Raw genomic sequence first — 7,955 nt, forward strand, 5'->3', positions numbered from 1 at the left:
GAGTCAAACCTCCCACTTCTAGATTTTTGTTGGCTAATTGGCCAAGTCTCATGGACTTTCCTACTAAGACTGGCTTAGAACCCTAATTTGCAGACCTCAGTCTCCTGAGCAGAGGATGCATTTCGAAAAGCCCTGAAAGCAAAATTCTTGTGTCCCCAGGAAGTTAAAGTGAAGGACCACGTGCAGTTAGTCTACGTAGAACATACTGAAGTTTAAAGCTTTCTTTCCTTTCTTCCTGACTCCGGTAGCTCTCTATACGGGAGGTACTATTGTTGCCATTTTATCAGGGAGACTGAAGCTCAGGAGATGGAGTGTTTTGGCCAAAGACATACAGTTTGGGAGGGTTGGAGCTAGTCTCAAACAGAGGCTTCCTGCCATCCGTGTTATAGTGTTTCCTCTCCTTCCTGGTGCCCAGCAGGGAGGAAGCGCCAACTGGGCTTGCTGCTATGTTTTTGCTTTGCTTTGTTTAGTGTGGGACCATTTGAGCATGTTTACAGGCTGACAGGAACTCTTCCTTGCCTTGTTTGTTTTTTATTATTATTTTGAAATATTTTAAGGTTTACAAAAAATATTTTAAAGATGCCTCTTATCTCTCTAAACCAGACTTTTATAGATTTCAAACAAATTTACTTGTATTTATAACCACTATCTTTATTTTCTTTCTTTTCAACTTGAATACAAATTGCAGAATGACTGGCTTACCTCTAAATAATTTCAATACATATTTTCCCCCAAGTTCAATGTTCTAATAACTTTATACAACCCTAGCTGTTAAGAAATTAACATCGAAACAAAACTATTCAATCTACAGACCCTAGTTAAATTTCCTCCATATACTACTTTTTCTTTTCTAGCCCAACCCAAATTTAATCTCATGTGCCACATTCATTTATCAAGTGCTTTAATCTATTTCAATGTGGAACACTACTTTAATCTTGTCTTCCATGATCTTATTTTGTATAATTAGCAATACGTGCACCTCAAATCTTCTTGGCTTTGACACTGCCACTGTGTAAAAATGTAATTTTAACAATTTTAGAGTATGATGTTTGATTTATAATATGTTCTCTCTATTGTTTACTTATATCAAGATTTACAAATTCTGGGCATTCAGGACATGGCTTAAATGGTAGGGTGCTTTCCTAAACTTAAAATTGCTGGCAGAACTCCCATGCATGCAAAAATTATACACTAGATACTAAGGATGCTGTGATCTGAGGATCAAAGTTTGAAGCCAACATAGGCAGGAAAGTCTATGAGACTTTTATCTCCCATTAACCATCAAAAAACTGGAAGTGAAGCTATAACTGAAGTAGTACAAAGTTAGCCTTGAGTGAAGAAGCTAAAAGATGGCACCCAGGCCTTGATTTCAAGTCTGAGTAGTAACACACACACACACACACACACACACACACACACACACACACACACACACACACACACCACAGAAAATACAAAGGAAAACAAAACAATAAAAACCCCTCATGCATGTCTACCCATCTCAGCAGTGATCTTGTTAACCGTGATTACTTGGTCAGGGTGCCTTCTTTCACTGGATATCACCATATTTGCCTGGGTAAATAGCATGTGTTTTGGGCTGGGAATGTGGCTTAGTAGTACAGTGCTTGCCTTGTGTGCATGAAGCCCTGGGTCCAATTCCCTAGTATCACATAAACAAACAGAAAAAGCCAGAAGTGGTGCTGTGACTCAAGTGGTAGAGTACAAAAAGAAGCCTAGGGACAGTGCTCAGGCCCTGAGTTCAAGCTCCAGGACTGGCAAAAACAAAAACAAAACAAAACAACAACAACAACCAACAAAAACCTGACATATTTTGGGAGAAAAGATTCTGAACAATCCTAATATTGTGTTCTTCATTGAACCTCCACAGATCAAGGTTGACATCTACTGATGAATATACTCTGTGAATGAACTGTACCACAATTATTGCCAAGTGGTGATCAACATTTATTATTTCATTTACATGTATTAGTTAGCATTGAACAATAAAGAAGAACCTTCTTTTGCATTTATCTATAGATGATGTATTTATTTATTTTGAATATCTCTAAACATATAGGAATTTCAATTCAAGATGTCAGTTTTTATATGTTTACGTGTGTATTGTTCTGGGGTTTGAATTCACAGCCTGGGCACTATACCTGAGCTATTTTTTGCTCATGGCCAGTGCTCTGCCACTGGAGCCAACCTATTTCCAGCTTTTTAGTGATGAACTGGAGATAAAAGTCTCAATAGTTTTCTGCTCAGGCTGGCTTTGAACCACAACCCTCAGATCTCAGCCTGGTGAGGAGCTAGGATTATAGGTGTGATCCACCCATACCCAGCAATATATGAGTTGATGAGTACAATGCATCTTGATCAATGTCACCCTTCCATATTTCTCCTCCATCTCTCCTAATCCCATTTATCCCTTCAAGATACCTGGTTTATTTATTGATTTATTTGGTGATGATACTGGGGTGTGAATTCAGGACTTTGTAATTGCTAATCATGTATTCTAGCACTTGAGCTAAGACCCTATTCCAGGAAATTTCTTAGGTTTTGTTTTGATTTTAGTTTTTGTCCTATCACTGGAGCTTGAACTCTGGTATCACACTCTTGCTTAGCTTTTTCCACACAAGGCTGGCACTTTACCACTTGAACCAAACCTCCAATTTTAATCATTTATTTGTATTAGTGCAGCCTTCCACTGTAGTCAGTGAGTTTGTGGGGTGGTTTGTACTGGTGCAGGAAATTGAACTCCAAGCCTCATGTTTTCACTCTGCTTTTTGGCTCACAGCTGGTACTTTACCTTTTGAGCCATACCTCCATACCTTCCTTTTTTGCTGATTAATTGAAGGTAAGAGTGTTGAGGATTTGTTTGCTTGGGCCAGATTTGAATTGTGATTCTCAGATCTCAGCCCGAGAGTAGGTAGGATTACAGGGGTGAGGCACAATGCTGGCTTCCCTGGGTCTTATTAGCACTCTAAAATTCAAAGTCCAATTGAGAACTTTCATTTGTTTACCTTAGACCAAGGGTCTACTTTGGGCTATAAAGAAGTGAGAGAGAAGATAAAGGCACTCTAGCAGCTATCAACCAAGATTCTCCTATGGAAGACTGCAGAAATAGAAAGATAATTTGAATCCTGCATGATCCATAAACATCTCCAAATACCTACATTATAACTAAGAATATACTGATACAGAATAAGCAAAAGGAGAAAGTTAGTAATAATTGCACACTAAACCATTGACATGCTGGTAAATATTTAACAAAAGAGCTCTAGGGGTGAAAAAAAGCCCAGCAATAATCTGCAATGTCCATCTATTTCTGTTGTGTAAATATTCTAACTACAGCCAGTTTCAACACATAGCTGTGAAGAGGTGGGAAGTACATACCATTCCTACCACACAGAATATAAATAACTTCAAGTCGGGCCAGGAGTTTGGCCTAGTGGTAGAGTGCTTGCTTAGCATGCACGAAGACCCAGGTTCAATTCCTCCATACCACATACATAGAAAAAAGCTGGAAGTGGTGCTGAGGCTCAAGTGGTAGAGCTCCAGCCTTGAGAAAGTCCAAGGACAGTGCTCAGGCCCTGAGCTCAAGCCCAGGACTGGCAAAAAAATAAATTAAAAAAAAATAACTTCAAGTGATACTAATAAGATGTAAGAAAATAATCAGAGTAATGTGTATGCTGTGTGTGTGTGTGTATGTGTGTATGTGTTTGTGTGTGTGTGTATGTATGTGTTTGTGTGTGTGTGTGTGTGTGTGTGTGTGTGTGTGTGTGTGTATACTAGAGCTTGAACTCAGGGCCTCATTCTCTCATGTGGCTTCCCCAAGGCTGGCCTTCTGCCACTTGAACCTCCCCTCCACTTCCATCTTTTTTTTTTTTTGCCAGTCCTGGGCTTGAGCTCAGGGCCTGAGCACTGTCCTTGGACTTTCTCAAGGCAGAACTCTACCACTTGAGCCTCAGCATCACTTCTGGTTTTTTCTATATATGTGGTACCAAGGAATCGAACCTGGGTCTTCGTGCATGCTAGGCAAGCACTTTAACCACTAGGCCAAACTCCCGGCCCAACTTCCATCTTTTTGATAGTTAACTGGAAATAGAATCCTCAGGAATCAGATCTAAGCCTCCTGATAGGCTAGGATTACAGTTGCAATAATCCTATACACCAAGATTAGTATATGCTTTAATTTATTATGATGTAAATTTATACCTTTTCTTTTTCTTTCCCCCTCCTCCTCCTCCCCTCCTCCTCCTCCTCCTTCCCTCCTTCTCCTCCCCCTCTCCTTCTCCTCCCCCTCTCCTTCTCCTTCTCCTTCTCCTTCCCCTTCCCCTTCCCCTTCCCCTTCCCCTTCCCCTTCTTCTTCTTCCTCTTCTTCTTCTTCTTCTTCTTCTTCTTCTTCTTCTTCTTCTTCTTCTTCTTCTTCTTCTTCTTCTTCCTCCTCTTCCTCTTCCTCTTCCTCTTCCTCTTCCTCTTCCTCTTCTTCTTCCTCTTCTTCTTCTTCTTCTTCTTCTTCTTCTTCTTCTTCTTCTTCTTCTTCTTCTTCTTCTTCTTCTTCTGCTTTTTTTGTCCGTTATGGGGTTTGAATGCAGGGCTTGGGCGCTGTCCCTGAACCTGTTTGTGCTCAAGGCTAGCACTCTACCACTTGAGCAACAGCATCACTTCAGGTTAATTGAATGGTTAATTGAAAATAAGAGTCTCAGGGGCACTTTTTCTTCTCAGGCTTTGAACCATGATCTTCAGATTTCAGCCTGCTGAATAGCTAGTATAGCAGGTGTGAACCACTGGTGCCCAGCCATACCTTTTTTTTTTTTTTTTTTTTTTTTTTTTGCCAGTTCTTAGGCTTGAACTCAGGGCCTAGGCACTGTCCTTGGACACTTTTTGCTTGAGGCTAGCACTTTGCCACTTGAGCCACACAGCCACTTCTGGCTTTTTCTTAGTATGTGGTACTGAGGAATAGAACCCAGAGCTTCATGCATGCTAGCCAAGCACTCTACCAGTAGGCTACACTCCCAGCCCCTATACCCTTTTTAATTAAAGCAGTGCTTAGGGCTGGAGTTGTAGCTTATGTGGTTGATTGTTTTCCTAGCAAGCTCAAGACCTTGAGTTTAAACTTAGTACCATTAAACAACAAACAAACAAAACATCAAACCTTTAGTGCATTGGGTAACAGCTGGCACACACAATTCTGGAAAGTTCAGCTATTATCTTGCATAAGCCATATGCTACATAACTAGTGTCTCAATATTTTCCTCAAGAACTAGTCTTAGTAGGCTTTCTTTTTTTTCTTTTCTTTCCTTTTTTTTTTTTTTTTTTGCCAGTACTAGGGCTTGAACTCAGGGCCTGAGCACTATCCTGGGGCTTTCTCAAAGATAGAGCTCTGCCACTTGAGCCACAGCACCATTTCCAGCTTTTCGTATGTATGTGATACCAAGGAATTGAACCTGAGTCTTCAAGCATGCTAAGCAAACGCTACCACTGGCCAAACTCCCGGGCCCCTGAAGTAAGGCTTTTTTGGGAAGTGAAGTATTCTCTCTCTCATTCACTTTTTAAAACTTGTATAATTTTCAAAGTGATTGTGTAAGTTTTTTAAACTGCATATGTATTTCCAAATATTTTTCAAGTACTTAATTTAAAAATAAGTCCACAAGCCAGGCACTGGTGGCTTGTGCCTATAATTCTAGTTACTCAGGAGACTGAGGTCTTGAGAATTATAGTTTGAAGCCAGTCCAAGCAGGAAAGTCCATGAGACTCATCTCCAATTAGCCAAAGTGAAGCTGTAATTCAAATAGTTCAGCCTTGAAGAAAAATGCTAAGAGACAGAGCCCAAACCCTGAGTTCAAGTCCCAGTATTAGCATTAAGCAAATCCACAGAAATTTTGGTCTTTGTTTCTCCTCCCTGGGTTGGAGGCATTATTGATTGGCTTCAGTGACTTTAGTTACAGTCCCTCTAAATACTTTACATAGGAAATTGTCAACTTAGGCTGGGAGTTTGACCTCGTGGTAGCACCTAGCATGCATGAAGTCCTGGGTTCAATTTCTCAGTACCATGTACTGGAAGTGGTGCTGTGGCTCAAGTGGCAGACCACTAGCCCCAGGACAGTGCTCTGGCCCCGAGTTCAAGACCCAGAACTGGCAAAAAAGAAAAAAGAAAGAAAGAAAATAAAGAAATTGCCAACTTAGATTTTCTAAAATGTATTTTCCAAAATCTTTATCCATACATAGTGTACATACAATTTCAGAGAGAATTTGAAATTATGTTCTTTTCAAAACATCTGCTCAGGGCTGGGATGTAGCACAGTCAGTGGCAAAGTGCTGGCCTGGCAAGTATAACATCCTGGGTTGGATCCCATACCAAAAAAGAAAAAAAAAAAAGACAAAACATCTGTTCTAGCTGGCACTGGTAGCTTGTGCCTGTAATCCTAGCTAGATCAGTAGGATTCAAGGCCAGTTCAAGGCCAGTTCGTACAGAAATAATTCAAAAGACTCCATTGAAAGCAACAAAAAATTGGACATGACATCAGTAGTCTGTCATCCCAGCAGGGAAGAGTAAATAGGAGGATTGTGGTCCATGCTGGCCCAAAAGGCTCTATTTCAAAAAAAGAAGAAAATAGCAAAAAAAGAAAAAAGAAAAGAAAGAAAGAAAGCGATTCCAGGCTCATGCCTATAATTCTAGCTGCTCAGGAGGCTGAAATCTGAGAATCACTATTTGATACCAGCCAGGGAAGTACTCTCATTGCTAATTAACCACCAAAAAGCTAGAAATGGAGTAATGGTGCTCAAGTGGTAGAGCAGCAGTCTTGAGCAAAAATTCTTAGGGACAGTGTCCAGACTTAATTCAAGCACTAGGACTGGTATACACACACACACACACACACACACACACACACACACACACACACACACACACACGGTAGAATGCCTGCATTGCAAGCATAAGGCTCTGAGTTTAAACCCTCCTTCCCATGGGAGGTGGGGGGGGGGGAGGAGAGGGGAAATTGTTACTATAACTCTTTCCTGGGTGAAAGAACAAACCAGTATTTCCAAACCCTTCCAAAAAGCTATTCTTACTGTGGCAGAGGACTGACAGAACCAGTGAGGAGGCGGCAGTATGAGCCTCTGGAACCTGCTTCTAGAACAATACTCTGACTTAATTTAATTTCACAAATTCTGGTAAGATTTTATTTGGAAAAATGGGCTCTGGGACTGGGAGTTTGGCCTAGTGGTAGAGTGCTTGACTAGCATGCATGAAGACCCTGGTTCCATTCCTTGGTACCACATACCTAGAAAAAGCTGGAAGTGGTGCTGTGGCTCAAGTGGCAAATCTCTAGCCTTGAGTTCAAGCCCCAGGACTGAAAAAAAAAAACACAAACAAAGGAAAAATTAGAAACAAACCATTTTAGTCTAACAAGTTGGATCATCTTAATCTTTTTATTTATTTATTTATTTTTGGCAGTCCTGGGGCTTGAACTGTGGGCCTGGGCACTGTCCCTAAGCTCTTTAGCTCAAGGCTACCACTCTACCCCTTGAGCCACATTGCCAATTCCTGGGTCATCTTAATCTATCTTAATCTGTCATTCTCAAATTTGCTTTTTGTTGTTGTTGTTATTTCAACTGATGTTTATTGAGCATTTGGTATATGCCAGATGGACAAGATAGATTGTCCCTCCCTGAAGAGCTGACAATTTAAAGGAATGACAATGGGCTTGAACTCAGCCTTGCTCTTTCTTAGCTTCTTTACTCAGGGCTGGTGATCTGCCATTTGACCCTACAGCTCTGCCTCCAGCCATTTGGTAGTTGATTGGAGTCAGAGTCTCATGGACTTTCCTGAGTGGGTTGGCTTTGAACCACTGTCCTCAGATCTCAGCCTCATGAGTAGATAGGATTTCAGGTAGGAGCCACTGGTACCTAGCCTGGCAATTGCTAAGAAATGGTGCTTTTCCTTTTGT

The sequence above is a fragment of the Megascapheus bottae genome, chromosome 7 (genome assembly GCF_031878675.1).
Source record: "Megascapheus bottae isolate mThoBot1 chromosome 7, mThoBot2.hap1, whole genome shotgun sequence".
Lineage (NCBI taxonomy): Eukaryota > Metazoa > Chordata > Mammalia > Rodentia > Geomyidae > Megascapheus > Megascapheus bottae.